Source organism: Palaemon carinicauda, chromosome 19, assembly GCF_036898095.1.
Source record: "Palaemon carinicauda isolate YSFRI2023 chromosome 19, ASM3689809v2, whole genome shotgun sequence".
In the NCBI taxonomy this organism is placed as follows: domain Eukaryota; kingdom Metazoa; phylum Arthropoda; class Malacostraca; order Decapoda; family Palaemonidae; genus Palaemon; species Palaemon carinicauda.
The window spans coordinates 115,999,122-116,014,143 of record NC_090743.1 but is presented as its reverse complement, the minus strand read 5'-3'; the positions used below and the strand labels follow the sequence as shown (position 1 = coordinate 116,014,143).

The window sequence follows — 15,022 nt, the reverse complement described above, 5'->3', positions numbered from 1 at the left end:
GGACGTTCCCAATACCACCTCGTCAGGGTATGGGGGACGCGACAGTATTGACTCAATACTCGGAACACAAGGAAGCATGGTTTACCTGCAGAGGTTCGAGGTCAGCTATGCAGAGACCAGGATGCTGCTTCCCCGTAGAGGGGATGATGAAGAAAGAAATAAGAGCCAGACATACTTCTTTCGTTCATGCAGACTAAAACCTGATAACAATGCCCTCAACCTTCTGCTACCTGTCCAAAAAGGCGCCTGAGGTTAGACCAGCTGTTGTGTAGCCACCACAGAGCGATAGAAAACGTATCGAGACTCCTGTGGGTCACGCCCTGCAGGAAGCGGGCTGCCAAGGTCATTAGACGCTTCCAGACTCCAGCTTGTAGCACCTGCGTCACAGAGTAGTATTACTCGAAGGCGAGGGACGTTGCGATGTATCCAACATCGTGCTGTAGGGCGATGTGACGGGGGAGGGTCTGGAGACAGGTCGAGATGAATGTCCTTGAGTCCGGGCTGAAGAGGTATACTGGTGACTCTCCCCCGTGTCCTCCTTGTGCTCCCAAATCGGCTGCAACTGAGGACAAACTGCAGCTGTTCCCAGCGCTAACCTCTCGATTCCTTTACTGGCAAGAAAGAGAAGGTCTTGGGACATCAGATACAGAATGGAGACTCGAAATCTAGAATGAATTGGACCGAAGGGCCGGGACCCCCAGATTCTGAGTCTAGCCAACAACTCAGGAGCGAACCTGAATGTTGCCTTCCCCTCTTCCTTAGAAAGGGGGGAGTCGTAAGAGACCAAGAAGATTGCTTACACACTGGCCGTGGCCAGAGTGAGTAGGAAACCCAAGGCGGAATACAATCCGAGGCCTGTCGTAAAGGGTCTTGAGAAGATCTCTTAAAGGACTAAAAGTCCGAGCCATGCTCCAAGTTGGAGGTCTTCCTCCGACTAGGGCAGGGATGATCGTAGCTTCACATGAGCGAGGATAGATCCAGCGGGCAGGAAAAAGTTATTCCTTTAAGCCTGAAGGTCAGGGAAAGGCTGAGCGACAGGCTTCATTGCCGAGAGCGGAAAGGAGTTTCCTCCCGCCGAAAGGCAATAAGACCGTTATTGCTGGAGAAGAGGCCTCAAGGGAAGAGGTATATCTCCCACGGCACCAACCACCGAAGACTCTTCACTTTGCCTGGAAGACCCCTGTGGATGACTATCGCAGATGACGCGACCTCCGTACCGCGACTGTAGCGGGTTGTCTCTTCTTGAGGAGGAGGCGTAGTGTCTCCAGGCATGAAGCCGAAGCGACGCCCCGGTTCGGGAGAGATGTCGCAGTGTGGTTGTTTGAGTAGTCTGCGCCGTGGGAGAAGCTCTCCCGGGAGTTCCGTCAGAGGAAGCAGAGGGTCCAGAAACCGTTCTGCGCATAGTCCCAGTGGAGCTCTCCCATTGAAAGGTTGACAGACAACCTGGTCTTGTTGAGACCCATTGTCCACAGACAAAAAGGAGGGAAAACGCAGGCGTCGAAGTTGTCCCAGCATCACCGGAATGCATCTTGCCAGAGTCTCGGGGTCTGAGACTGGGGGGAAGAACAGCGGAAGCTTGAGGTTCCAAGCTGTCGCAATCAGGTCCCCCAGACCAGGACTTCCTGGTTACCCAAGGTTAAAGACCCCCAGGTACACTCTCTCTACGAGGCTCTGCTCGGATAGTCGGAGAGAACATTCCCCTGCCTGGAATGAGAGAGCCGATGGTGGTATTGAGAGAATCTCAATCATCCCGGTATCTCTACTGCAAGATGTGAAGGTGTGAAAATGCGTCCCCTGCTGGTTAGAATACGCCAGAATCATGAGGTCGACGCGCACGGGGCGACTCGGCAGGAGCTGTAGGATCTGTAGAGGGGCCAGACTATGGCCCCTAAGCCTGCCTGAATGATGGAGAGGTATCCTTCAGGTCTTGACCATAGGCCTGGACCGGAACATGCCCCCCCCCCCCCCTTTCCTTTGACGAGTCCGAGAACAGCATCAAGAATGTGGGGAAAGGACGAGAATATCCACTACCATCAAGAGGCTCCATAGGTCAACACCCATTGCAGGTCTAATAGTTCCGCTGGTCCCATAGGGGCCAGGAAGTCCGGTTAAACATTGCCTGAAGCCACCGGAACTTGGACCGCCCCACATGGAACTTATCCTGAGGCGACCGTTCGGACTATAGACGGGTCAATGAGGAAAGGAGAACTAGGAAACGATCCAAGGTAGGGCTGAAAGCTCTGCTTGACTGAGAACAGGTACTGCGACTCTCCTCAGTCTTGCCACAGTCAACAGAAAGGAAGGCTCGGAGGATGTGGTAACAGAATCTGGCGTCCCCAGGTGGTCACCCATCCAAGTACCGACCAGAACCGACGTTGCTTAACCTCGCTGGACGGACGAGAAGCGGGGTTTCCAACGTGGTAAGGCCGTTGACTCAATATCATGGCCAGATACTCCAGATGTTGAGGCAGAAGAAGAGAAGGCTCCAAGCAAAATACCATGAACCCACACTCATGGTAAGCATCCGGAAGCTTGTCCCGGCGCTGAAGAAGGTCGAACCCGAGCCTACCGGAGTTGACCAGCCCTCCAAACAGCAGAGGAGGCGGAAGCCTGCACCTGAGCGGCCATGAGGAAGGCAGGGAGAGTTCTCTGGGGAAAAAAAACCTGCTATGCCACGGCGGGATAGCCACACCGCATCATAAGCAGGAATACTTGCAGTCTAGGCTGAATTCAACGAGCTCCCTGGAAGATGGATGGAATGGAAACTGAAAGTACCTGTCCTTCCGATCCAGGGTTTAAGGAGTCCTGTCGCCTCGTTACCAGTCTGATCGATTCTGCTGTTCTACGCTGGCCGAAGTTTGTTCGACAAACTTGATCAGGGCTGAGAGGTCGACTACGGAACTCCCCTCTCAGATCCTTCCTTACAAGAAAGGATCGACTGAAGAGGCCGGGGGTGAAGCCGTCGATGATCCTATGGAAGACCTTCGCCTAAGGTATGGATCATTCTGCCCAACCGGGAAACTCTTGCTGACGCTATGGCATAGAGGTTCAGAGACACTGAATTCGCTGACAGAGACGGCAGGCGCGATATCCTTGGCTGATCACAGAGATTGTGCGGGAATGAGCATCGGGAAGCTGTCATTCGGATGAGTAACCTTAAGCATCCTCCCAGCGAAAAACCTGCAATCCTAGAGTTCGTGAACTCTGCTGCTCCTTTGAGGACTATGCCCCCCCGGGGGAGCCTCTCGTGCCATCTGTTCCTGACAGGAGGAAACTGCAATTGGACACCTTGTCCCAGTTGTCATAGCCGATAACTTAGGCCGACGTGGTTGAAAGAAAAGGGCGCTGGAGCCCTGCAGAGTCTGGAAGAAAGCGCCTTGGAGGAGTGAAAACGGAAGTCGATTTCCTCCGCACAGCCGCTGTCTAAGTCTCTGTCCTTGGGCACAAACAAACTCTTCTCAAGGATGGAAGGGTGTCTGAGGTCGTCGACCTCCACAGATGAGACACCCGAAGGAAGCCCTCAGTCAGCGCGTCCCGATGGTACAACATTGAGCTTGTCCGTAAGTTAGATACTTAACGACGAAACGCCAAGGTGCCTGAGCTCGAGAGGAGGAAAGTACCCATGATCTTCCTGTAGCTTCCTTGAACCAAACCTCGGGCCGTAACCGAGGAGGGAAAGGACCTGGTAAGCCCCCAGAGGAAGGGGTAAGCAGTTACCCCTTGTCCGATGGAGAAATCTGGAACGGAAAGCCCCCCCGCCAAAAATACTTCCCATTGGGAATCGTGGTCACAATCGCCCTGGATCTCGCGCGATGGTAATTCAAAGATTTGCGCGTGGGCGAACGTGGAAGCGCCCATGCGCGGTAACGCAGGAACGCAAACGAAGGTGAGCGAAGGAGCGCAGAAGGAGGGCGAGCGTGGTAGGAAGGGCGAGAGCTGGTGGTTGGCGAGCGATAACCCATAGACGAGCAATGGATACTGCAAGAAATAAGCCGACGTTTGTGCGAAGAAACACTGTAGGTTCGAGCGACGGAACACCGTCGGTTCGCGCGACGGAACACCGTCGGTTCGCGCGACGGAACACCGTCGGTCCTCGCAACGGAACACCGTCGGTTCGCGCGACGGAACACCGTCTGTCCGCGCGACGGAACACCGTCTGTCCGCGCGATGAAAAACTGTTGGTTCGCGCGCGGGCGAACATTGGAGAGCATGGGCGCGGACGCGCATGAGCGTAGACGTGTAGGCACGTAGGCGTGTGGGTGCGCAGGCGAATGATCGCGCGGGCGCACAGGCGAGCGGTCGCGCGGGCGCGCAGGCGAACGGTCGCGCGGGTGCGCAGGCGAACGGTCGCGCGGGCGCAGGCGAGCGGTCGCGAGGGTGGGCAGGTGAACGAGCGCAAGTCCGAGGCGGCGAGCGCGAGTCCGAGGCGGCGAATGCAAGCGTTAGCGCGATGGCAAGGAAACGTGCTGCCGCGTGGGTGAGGAAGATCGCTGGCGATATGGATCAACAGGCGATCGGTGGCGAGCTGGTGAGCGCTAACGCACAGGTTGGCGATGGCGCGTTGTGGCATGCCAACGCGATGGCGAGCAGCATGCGCAGGTGGGCGGTCGCGCGATGGCGAGCAGCATGCGCAGGTGGGCGGTCGCGCGATGGCGAGCAGCATGCGCAGGTGGGCGGTCGCGCGATGGCGAGCAGCATGCGCAGGTGGGCGGTCGCGCGATGGCGAGCAGCATGCGCAGGTGGGCGGTCGCGCGATGGCGAGCAGCATGCGCAGGTGGGCGGTCGCGCGATGGCGAGCAGCATGCGCAGGTGGGCGGTCGCGCGATGGCGAGCAGCATGCGCAGGTGGGCGGTCGCGCGATGGCGAGCAGCATGCGCAGGTGGGCGGTCGCGCGATGGCGAGCAGCATGCGCAGGTGGGCGGTCGCGCGATGGCGAGCAGCATGCGCAGGTGGGCGGTCGCGCGATGGCGAGCAGCATGCGCAGGTGGGCGGTCGCGCGATGGCGAGCAGCATGCGCAGGTGGGCGGTCGCGCGATGGCGAGCAGCATGCGCAGGTGGGCGGTCGCGCGATGGCGAGCAGCATCCGCAGGTGGGCGATCGCGCGATGGCGAGCAGCATGCGCAGGTGAGCTAGTAGCTGGCGAATCATGTTCCTTCAGAAGTGTTGGAGAACGTTGGCGTGCCGGCTGTAACACACGCGGGCGATCGCCGAGAGACAGGTGATCGCTGGCGAGCTGATGATCGCTGACGAGCAGAAGGTAACGCGTGGAAGCCTGCGCATAGAAGAAGAGTCCTTGACCCCGACCTGAACCAAAGTTCTAGATCGTGAGGGCGAACGTGGGTGCACAGGGCGCGTAACAGGAACCAACAGAAACAGCAGGGATGATCATCATGAGAGCGCTGACGAACAGGAGAGCACTGATGAGCAGGAGAGCGCCTGTGCGCTAACACTGAGCAGGAGCAGGAGAGAACACAGCAGAAGGGCGCACAGGGGAACCCTGACACGCAAGGGAAGAACCCCCGTGGGAGGCAACCCTTTGCCCCGAAGAGATCGTTGTCCGTCGGGAGACTGATGACCGTCGGAAGACCGTTGTCTGTCCGCCGGGAGACTGATGTCCGTCGGAAGACCGTTATCCGTCGGGAAGACCGTTGCCCGTCGGAAGACGAGATCAGACTGCTGTCCATCTGCACCAAGGCGGAAGATCAAGAAAAAGGAGTTGTAGGCTGCAAACGGAGATTCAAAAAGGCGCCTCTTAGCACCCTTATAGGGAGATGAGAGGCCCTTACGACGAGGCGGACGGTGGGCCTTACGGCGAGGGAGGCCAACAGCAACAGCAACAGAAGAATCCTCCGAAGAGGAGTCTCTATGAGTGTACTCTCTCGCGAACGAAAGAGAAACACTTCGTAGAAGAGACTGGTCAGCCAGTGACCTAAAAGGAGCAATCCTCCGAAGAGGAGCTCCTGCAGTTGCCCAGCCCCTTGAGCGAAACTGCAGGTGTGATCGCTCAGCACCAAGAGCATAGTCGCACGAAAAAAAGGCAAGAGTAGAACCCCCCAAAAGGGGAAAAACTCAAGCCTGGACCGGAAAAACTTCCCTCGGAAGGAAAGTTACCCGCCCAAGGAGGCAAGCCTCCTGAGAGTTCTAAAATGAACTGGAGAGCTGTCCGTCGTCACGGGAGTACTTCCAGTAGAAGGAGACACGCCCCTGACGAAAATACAAGGGGGGAGGCAGCAACAGCCGAATCCCCAGGACTCAACAAGATAGCTCACACCGTTGCCATATTACAGAAACGAACTAGATCGGTAACTGTAAAAAAATAAAACAAAAAACATTAGTACACGTTCATTCACCCGGGAAGGCTCCGAAGAGGAATCCCGAGGGAAAGGAAACAAGTATTACACAACAGGCACGTGCTCTCACAACCACTTACACTCACGGAAGGAGAGCTGTAACCAAAACAGAATTATAACAATTATAATTATGTAACTATGTAATTATGTAATTTAAAAATGAATGAACACTAAAGAAAGAACGTAAACCCCGAAAGGAATCGTTCTATAAGCTGAAAAAAAAAAAAACTACAATTAGATTCATAAACTAATTGAGACAAACGTACGGCGTAGCAACCCCCCCACACGGAAAGGAAGCTACAAGGGCGTAGTAACAAGTAGTAAAAGGGTGAACGACCTCAAGAGAGAGTGAGAGAGAAAGACCTAAGTCCAACTCGATCGCCACCCATAAAATTACACCGTGGTGGCCTAACTGCCGAGGACTCCACGTAGATATCGTACACTACACACACAACTCTGAAAAGGAAACTTACTGATTTCTATACTCAAATATATATACAAACATGAAAACATGTTTACATATATATTGAGTAAATGAAAAGTAAGCGATTAAGTAAAGACAAAACAAACAATGGCTGCCAAGAGAGGACCAAGACAGAGACGTCTGTCACAGTCCGAGCCAAAAGTGAAAGTGAGCATTCATCTGTGTGTGAGGGGGGGGGGAGGGGTAGCTAGCTACCACTCCCCCCCCACCCCCGCTAACTAGCGCAGGGGTAATACACCCTCGTTAAATTCTAATGACTCGCCATTTCAGCTGCGCTAAAAAGTAAACCCTCTGTAAATAGCGTGGTTTGTATTTCGGTTACGGAACAAATCTATTTTTGGGTGAGATAGCCATGTAGTCCTGATGGAAGCTTCCTTCAGTAGCTTCCTAAGGGTATATATGATTACAGTAGATATTCCCAGAGAATTAAACTAAAGGTTTCACAGAATTCTAACATCTGGCGCGAGTATCCATAAGGTTTCCCTTTAGGATATCGTATAATAACGGGCGTATACTTGACACGCAACATAGCTATCTTCACCCCACATAGCATTTACGCTTCGAGGGGAAAGTTGGTGGCAAGTTATGGGAGAAACCGTTGCAAAGTTCTCCTCCTCCGTTACTGTTATGGTACGCGGATGACGTCATGAACGCCCACATGTTGGCCGCCATCTTGGCTGACGTCATAACGGCGCGCCTTCTCCATTCCTTCTGGCATCAAGGCTAGCCCCCATGATACAGTAAGATTGGGAGGGGGCCTGCCAAGGCCCAAAATTAGAGAAAAGGGCAGGTCCATCAGGACGACATGGCTATCTCACCCAAAAACAGATTTTCGCTTTACTCAAAATCCGTTTTTTGGGCTTAGGCCATGTCGTCCTAATGGAAGTGTTAATGTATCGTGGATTTTTCCCTTTTAGTAGTGCCTTCGACTTCTAGACAATATTCCTTTGGTCTAATGACCACAGAGACCTTGTGACATTACCAGTATATGTCACCTCAGATAAACATGTGCTATGTTACCCCTTCCTGCCCCCCTGGCAGGGATGAGTCCTATTGGACTTATGGAAAGTCTCGAAGTTACTTGATAAAGAAACTCACCCAGCAGCAAAAGTACCTGTCGGTCCCAGAGCAAGGTAGAAGATAAGATAAGTACAACGTGTTGGAACAAATTACCTTAGTCTAGATGAGTTTGTATAAATGAAGGAACAATAGTCTTTCATTGTTCAGATATATTTACATATTATAGAGGGATATTAAAACTCTCACACAGTACTTTATTACAATATTAGGGCGAAATAAGACGCACGAGTATAGCAAAATTCTTGTACTTGGGCATGAATAATAATTAGTATACAGTACATAAAAGCAATAAATGTAAATTGTAATGGAATGCAAATCAGTTAAATAGACTTGGGACATTAATAGAAATATATGTGGTATCTGAAAAGGAAAACTTGCCATCACACACGTTAATTCCGTAGGAATTATAATGTCTTTCTAGAATGTCTTACATACACTTCATGTTGAGAACACGTGGCACACGTGTTTTAGTCTATGTGACTTCACCTTAGTATAAGAACAGTCCGTAGTGACACTCGGTGGCACTATTTTCACTATGTTGCTCACTAGGGTCAACACAGACACCCTTAGAGTTAGAGTCTCAAATAACTCACTGCTCATCGCAGCACTAAACAGCAGGTTTTAACACACTACCTGCAGCTATCACGAAGCGTTTCAATTCGTGCACCTGCTTCGCATAGTGTTTGAAAAACACTCCTGAAGACTTCCAGCCTTTCAATGAGCGAAGATTTTCGAAGTCCATTGACAAGAAGAAATTCAGGGAAGAGGCGACTTTCCTGGGATCGTGACCTGCAGGTATACTGTCAGGATCCACTCTGCGAATTAAGTAGGTGATCTTCGCCCTTAGTTGTTTGAGTGACAAATCAGAACCCGATGTTTCCCCTTTAAAGCTGTCCTCCACTGAAGTCCGAAGTTCTTCGAAGATAGATCTTTAGGCTCCCCACTGGGCCAAGGGAGGTATCCTCTTTCAGAGGGCAGATTCTCCAGGGACCCCACCTTTTGATGGGTAGCTCATTCTTGGCGAGAAACGTTGGGTCAGGAAAGAGGGTGAGCTCGCCTGTTTCTGTGAACTGGATCTGGCCTTCTTCCCTTGATAATGCCACAATTTCACTTACTCTAGCCCCCGAGGCGAGAGCAATTAAGAAAATAACTTTTTGAGTCAAATCTTTCAGAGGGCAAGTTTCATTGTCCAAACTTGAGGCAAAATGGAGCACCTTGTCAAGAAACCAGGAGATGGGTCTCGGTGGGGGTGCGGGTCTGAGTCTAGCACATGCCTTCGGCAACTTGTTGAAAATGTCACTAGACAAGACTATTTAGAAGGCATATACTGTAGTAAGGGTCTTGTCAGGGCCGATTTGCAGGTGAAAATCGTGTTGGCTGCCAAACCTTGTCCATGAAGGTGAATGAAGAAGGACAAACAAATCCATTGATATTTCCGTAGGATTTCTAGCTTTGACAAAGGACATCCATTTCTTCCAAGATGACTCGTATTGCCTTCTGGTAGATTTTGTTTTATATTCCTCTAAGAAGTCTAAGCGTTTCTTTGAGATCCCAAACCTCTTCTTGACGGCTAAGGAGAGAAAATCATGAGATGAAGGTCTCGGGTTTTTCTTGATGAAGCGAAGACAGTCGACTTCTGAACTTGTAGGGTTAGAACTGGGTCTGGCAGGGGAATTAACTTGGGTTGTAACTCCAGGATCAATGGGAACCAGTTGCTCCGGGGCCACTTGGGGGCCACTAGGGCCGCTATTCCTTGGAAGGATCTCAGCTTGGTGAGGACTTTTAGCAGAAGGTTGGGTGGAGGGAACAGGTAAATCTTGCTCCATCTGTTCCAATCCAGGGACATGGCGTCCACCGCTTCCGCTCGGGGATCCTCGTATGGGGCCACGTAGCGAGGAAGTTGTTTGCTGTCGCTCGTTGCAAAGAAGTCGATCTGCAGTTCCGGGACTTCTTGGGAGATGAAGGAGAATGAGTCTGCGTCTAGAGATCATTCTGATTCTATCGGGGCTGTCCTGGATAGAGCATCCGCTGTCACGTTGCGGAATCCTTGTAGGTGAACTGCTGAGAGGTGCCATCTTTTCTTCTCTGCCAGGCGGAAGATGGGCAGCAACACTTGGTTGAGTTGGGGCAATCTTGAGCCCTGACGGTTGAGACATCTGACCACGACGTCGCTGTCCAGGTTCAGTCGAATGTGGACTGAGGGACGTGGAGACAGCCTCTTCAGGGTGAGAAGGACTGCCATGGCCTCCAAGATGTTGATGTGAAACGTCTTGAATAGGGGAGACCATGTTCCATGAACTTGAAGTTGATGGGAGTGAGCCCCCCATCCTTCTAGCAATGCGTCCGTATGGATAACGACCGAGGGAGGCGGTAGTTGAAGAGGTACCGACCTTTTCAGGTTCTTTGCCTCCGACCATGGCTTGAGGAGTGATCGTAACCGAGTCGGCAGAGGTCTCTTGAGATCTCTCCCGATGCATCTTTTAGCTGTGCTCTTAGCACAGGGTCTGTCACTGAAGCAAACTGAAGGGAGCCGAGCACCCGTTCCTGTTGTCGTCTAGAAATCCGTTTGGATTTGAGGAGTCTCTTGACAGATCCTGCTATTTCCTTTCCCTTCTTTAGTGGAATGGAAAGACAGTGTGACTGAAGGTTCCAATGGATTCCTAGCCATTGGAACTTCTGAGCTGGAGAAAGTCAAGACTTTTTGGTGTTGATTTTGAAGCCCAAATGTTCCAAGAATTGGATCACCTTTGTGGAAGCTTGCAGGCATTCTTCTTTTGATGCTGCCCACACCAGCCAATCGTCAAGGTAAGCCATCACCTGGACGCCTTGTAAGCGTAGCTGTTGCAGGCCCCCTCCCGATCTTACTGTATCATGGGGGCTGGTCTTAACACCAAAAGGAATGGAGTTTGCGGGCGGTGATGACATCAGCCAAGATGGCATCGCTTATGACGTCATCCGAGTACCCATAACAGTAACGGAGGAGGAGAACTTTGTAACGGCTCCTCCCATATCTTGCCACCAACCTCCCCCTCGAAGCGTAAACGCTATGTGGGGTGCAGATAGCTATGTGGTGTGTTGAGAATACGTCCCCTGTTATTATGCGATATCCTAAAGGGAAACCTTAAGGGTACTCGCGCCAGAAGTTAGAATTCTGGAAACCTTTAGTTTAATTCTCTGGGAATATCCACTGTAGTCATATATACCCTAAGGAAGCTACTAAAGGAACCTTCCATCAGGACGACATGGCCTGAGCCCGAAAAAGTATTTACCCCTTGCCTGCAAGTCTATGGTGTTTACCCCTTACCTACAAATTAATAAAGTGTTTACACATTGGTACATACAAATTCATAGAGTTTGCCCATTGTATAATAAGTACAGTAATTGTAAATAAAACATTACAAATGTGATATACAATTACAATTTATTTTAAGTGTAAATAATAATGCTACCGATTTGCTGGCACTTGTATTGCAATGTCTTATGAAGGAATATGACACCTTCATGTTTCCTTATTAAAATAAGAGAAATCAAAAATGGCACGGTGAGTAAACTTCTTATTCCTGAGAAACTATTGTAGTCAAACGTAATTTGGAACTGAAAATTTATCAATAAAATTTCTGGAAAATCACATGGAACAATTTTTGAAGCATTTGGCAGGGAAAGCAGAAGTAACTTGCAAGATGAAAGAAGGCTTTAGCAACCATGTTAGAAGGTTAGTAGAAATGCCAGAGAAATTCTTAATGTGACGGTGCCCAAATATGTTATTTTTATTAATAAAATAAATTTTTGAATATACTTACCCGATAATCATGTAGCTGTCAACTCCGTTGCCCGACAGAATTCTATGGAGGGATACGCCAGCTATCACAATACTAGAAGGGGGTGTACTTACCAGCGCCACCTGTGGCCAGGTACTCAATCATTTGTTGTTGACACCTCCTCAATTATTCCTCGGTCCACTGGTTCTCTCTGGGGAGGAAAGGGAGGGTCGATTAAATCATGATTATCGGGTAAGTATATTCAAAAATTTATTTTATTAATAAAAATAACATTTTTCAATATTAAACTTACCCGATAATCATGTAGCTGATTCACACCCAGGGAGGTGGGTGAAAACCAGTGTACATGATTAAAGGATAGCTAAGTATCCCATATTTCATATAACAGTTATCTCAAATAACAATGAAATAATAAGTACCTGGTAAGGAAGTCGAATAGAACCGTTACTCTGCCTTTTATTTAAAGTTCGTCTTCCTTACTGAGCGCAGCGTTCCTCTTGGAGGCTGAATCAACCCAAAGGTGCCAAAGTACAAGGGGTTGCAACCCTACTAAAGGACCTCTACCAAACCTTTAACCCAGGCGCTTCTCAAGAATGAATAGACCACCCGCCAAATCCAAGGATGCGGAAGGCTTCTTAGCCTACCGTAACAACCATAAAAACAACAATAAAAGTATTCAAGAGAAAGGTTAAAAAGGTTATGGGATTAAGGGAATGTAGTGGCTGAGCCCTCACCTACTACTGCACTCGCTGCTACGAATGGTCCCAGGGTGTAGCAGTTCTCGTAAAGAGACTGGACATCTTTCAGATAAAATGATGCAAACACTGACTTGCTCCTCCAATAGGTTGCATCCATAATGCTCTGCAGAGAACGGTTTTTATTAAAGGCCAACGAAGTAGCTACAGCTCTTACTTCGTGGGTCCTTACCTTCAGCAATGCAAGGTCTTCCTCCTTTAAGTAAGAATGTGCTTCTCTGATCAGAAGCCTTATATAGTACGAAAGCCCATTCTTGGACATGGGTCTCGAGGGTTTCTTGATGGCACACCATAAGGCTTCTGACTGTCCTCGAATAGGTTTAGACCTCTTCAGATAATATTTGAGAGCTCTGACAGGGCAAAGAACTCTCTCTAGTTCGTTACCTACCATGTTGGAGAGGCTAGGTATTTCGAACGATCTAGGCCAAGGACGTGAAGGAAGCTCGTTCTTTGCTAGGAATCCAAGCTGAAAAGAACATGTTGCAGATTCTGTTGTGAAACCAATGTTCTTGCTGAAGGCATGAACCTCACTGACTCTCTTAGCTGTTGCAAGGCAAACGAGAAAAGCAGTCTTGAGGGTAAGATCCTTGAAGGAAGCTGACTGGAGAGGTTCGAACCTAGATGTCATAAGGAACCTTAAGACTACGTCTAGATTCCAGCCTGGAGTGGAAAGACGACGTTCTTTAGACGTCTCAAAAGACTTGAGAATGTCTTGAAGGTCCTTGTTGGAAGACAGGTCCAAACCCCTGTGGCGGAGAACTGAGGCCAACATGCTCCTATATCCTTTAATCGTAGGTGTTGAAAGGGATCTCTCATTCCTAAGATGAAGAAGGAAGTCAGCTATTTGGATCACAGAGGTATTGGTAGAGGATATTGAATTGGCTCTACACCAGCTTCGGAAGACCTCCCACTTAGACTGGTAGACTCTACGAGTGGAAATTCTTCTAGCTCTGGCAATCGCACTGGCTGCCTCCTTCGAAAAGCCTCTAGCTCTAGCGAATCTTTCGACAGTCTGAAGGCAGTCAGTCGAAGAGCGTGGAGGTTTGGGTGCAACCTGTCTACGTGTGGTTGACGTAGAAGGTCCACTCTTAGAGGTAGAGTCCTGGGGAAGTCGACTAGCCATTGAAGTACCTCTGTGTACCATTCTCTTGCAGGCCAAAGGGGAGCAACCAGCATCAGCCGTGTCCCTTCGTGCGAGACGAATTTCTGCAGAACTTTGTTTATTATCTTGAACGGAGGGAATGCGTACAGGTCGAGATGGGACCAGTTCAGAAGAAAAGCATCCACATGAACCGCTGCAGGGTCTGGAACAGGGGAACAATAAAGCGGAAGTCTCTTGGTGATGGAGGTGGCAAACAGATCTATGGTAGGTTGACCCCACAAGGTCCAAAGTCTGTTGCACACACTCTTGTGGAGGGTCCATTCCGTGGGAATGACCTGATTCCTTCTGCTGAGGCGATCCGCTGAAACATTCATATCGCCCTGGATGAACCTCGTGACCAGTGTGAGGTTTAGACCTCTTGACCAAATGAGGAGGTCCCTTGCGATCTCGTAAAGGCTCCTCGAATGGGTCCCTCCTTGCTTGGAGATGTAAGCCAAGGCTGTGGTGTTGTCTGAATTCACCTCCACCACTTTGCCTAGCAGGAGGGACTTGAAGTTCAACAGGGCAAGATGAACTGCTAACAGTTCCTTGCAGTTGATGTGGAGTAATCCTTGTTCCTTGTTCCATACTCCTGAGCATTCCCGTCCGTCCAAGGTCGCACCCCAGCCCGAGTCCGATGCATCCGAGAAGAGATGAAGATGGGGGGTCTGGATGGCCAATGATAGACCCTCCTTGAGAAGGAGATTGTGCTTCCACCACAGGAGAGTGGTCTTCATCTCTTGGTTGATAGGGATAGAGACTGCTTCTAGAGTCGAGCCCTTGTCCCAATGAGCCGCAAGATGGAATTGAAGAGGGCGGAGGTGGAGTCTCCCTAGCTCGACAAACAGGGCCAGTGATGAGAGGGTCCCTGTGAGACTCATCCACTGTCTCACTGAGCAATTGCTCCTCTTCAGCATGCTCATGATGCACTCTAGGGCTTGGTTTATCCTGGGGGCCGATGGAAAAGCCCGAAAATCCCGACTCTGAATCTCCATTCCCAGGTACACAATGGATTGGGAGGGAATGAGTTGAGATTTCTCTATATTGACTAATAGACCTAGGTCTCTGATTAGATCTAAAGTCCAAGAGAGGTTCTCCAGACAACGACGACTCGTGGAGGCTCTCAACAGCCAGTCGTCTAGGTAGAGGGAGGCTCTGATGTTCGATAAGTGCAGGAATTTCGCTACATTCCTCATCAGATGAGTAAAGACCATAGGAGCTGTGCTTAGGCCAAAACACAGGGCTTGGAACTGATAGACAACCTTTCCGAAAACGAATCTCAGGAAAGGTTGGGAGTCTGGATGAATGGGAACGTGAAAGTATGCATCTTTCAAGTCCAACGAGACCATCCAGTCCTCCTGTCTGACCGCTGCTAAGACCGACTTGGTCGTCTCCATTGTGAACGTCTGCTTGGTGACATACTCGTTGAGAGA

At 50.2% G+C, this 15,022-nt stretch overlaps 1 pseudogene; it reads right to left on the bottom strand.

The window, feature by feature from the left end:
• Positions 1-2,315: 2,315 nt before the first annotated feature.
• LOC137659397 (5S ribosomal RNA) lies at positions 2,316-2,434 on the bottom strand (annotated as a pseudogene).
• Positions 2,435-15,022: the final 12,588 nt, after the last annotated feature.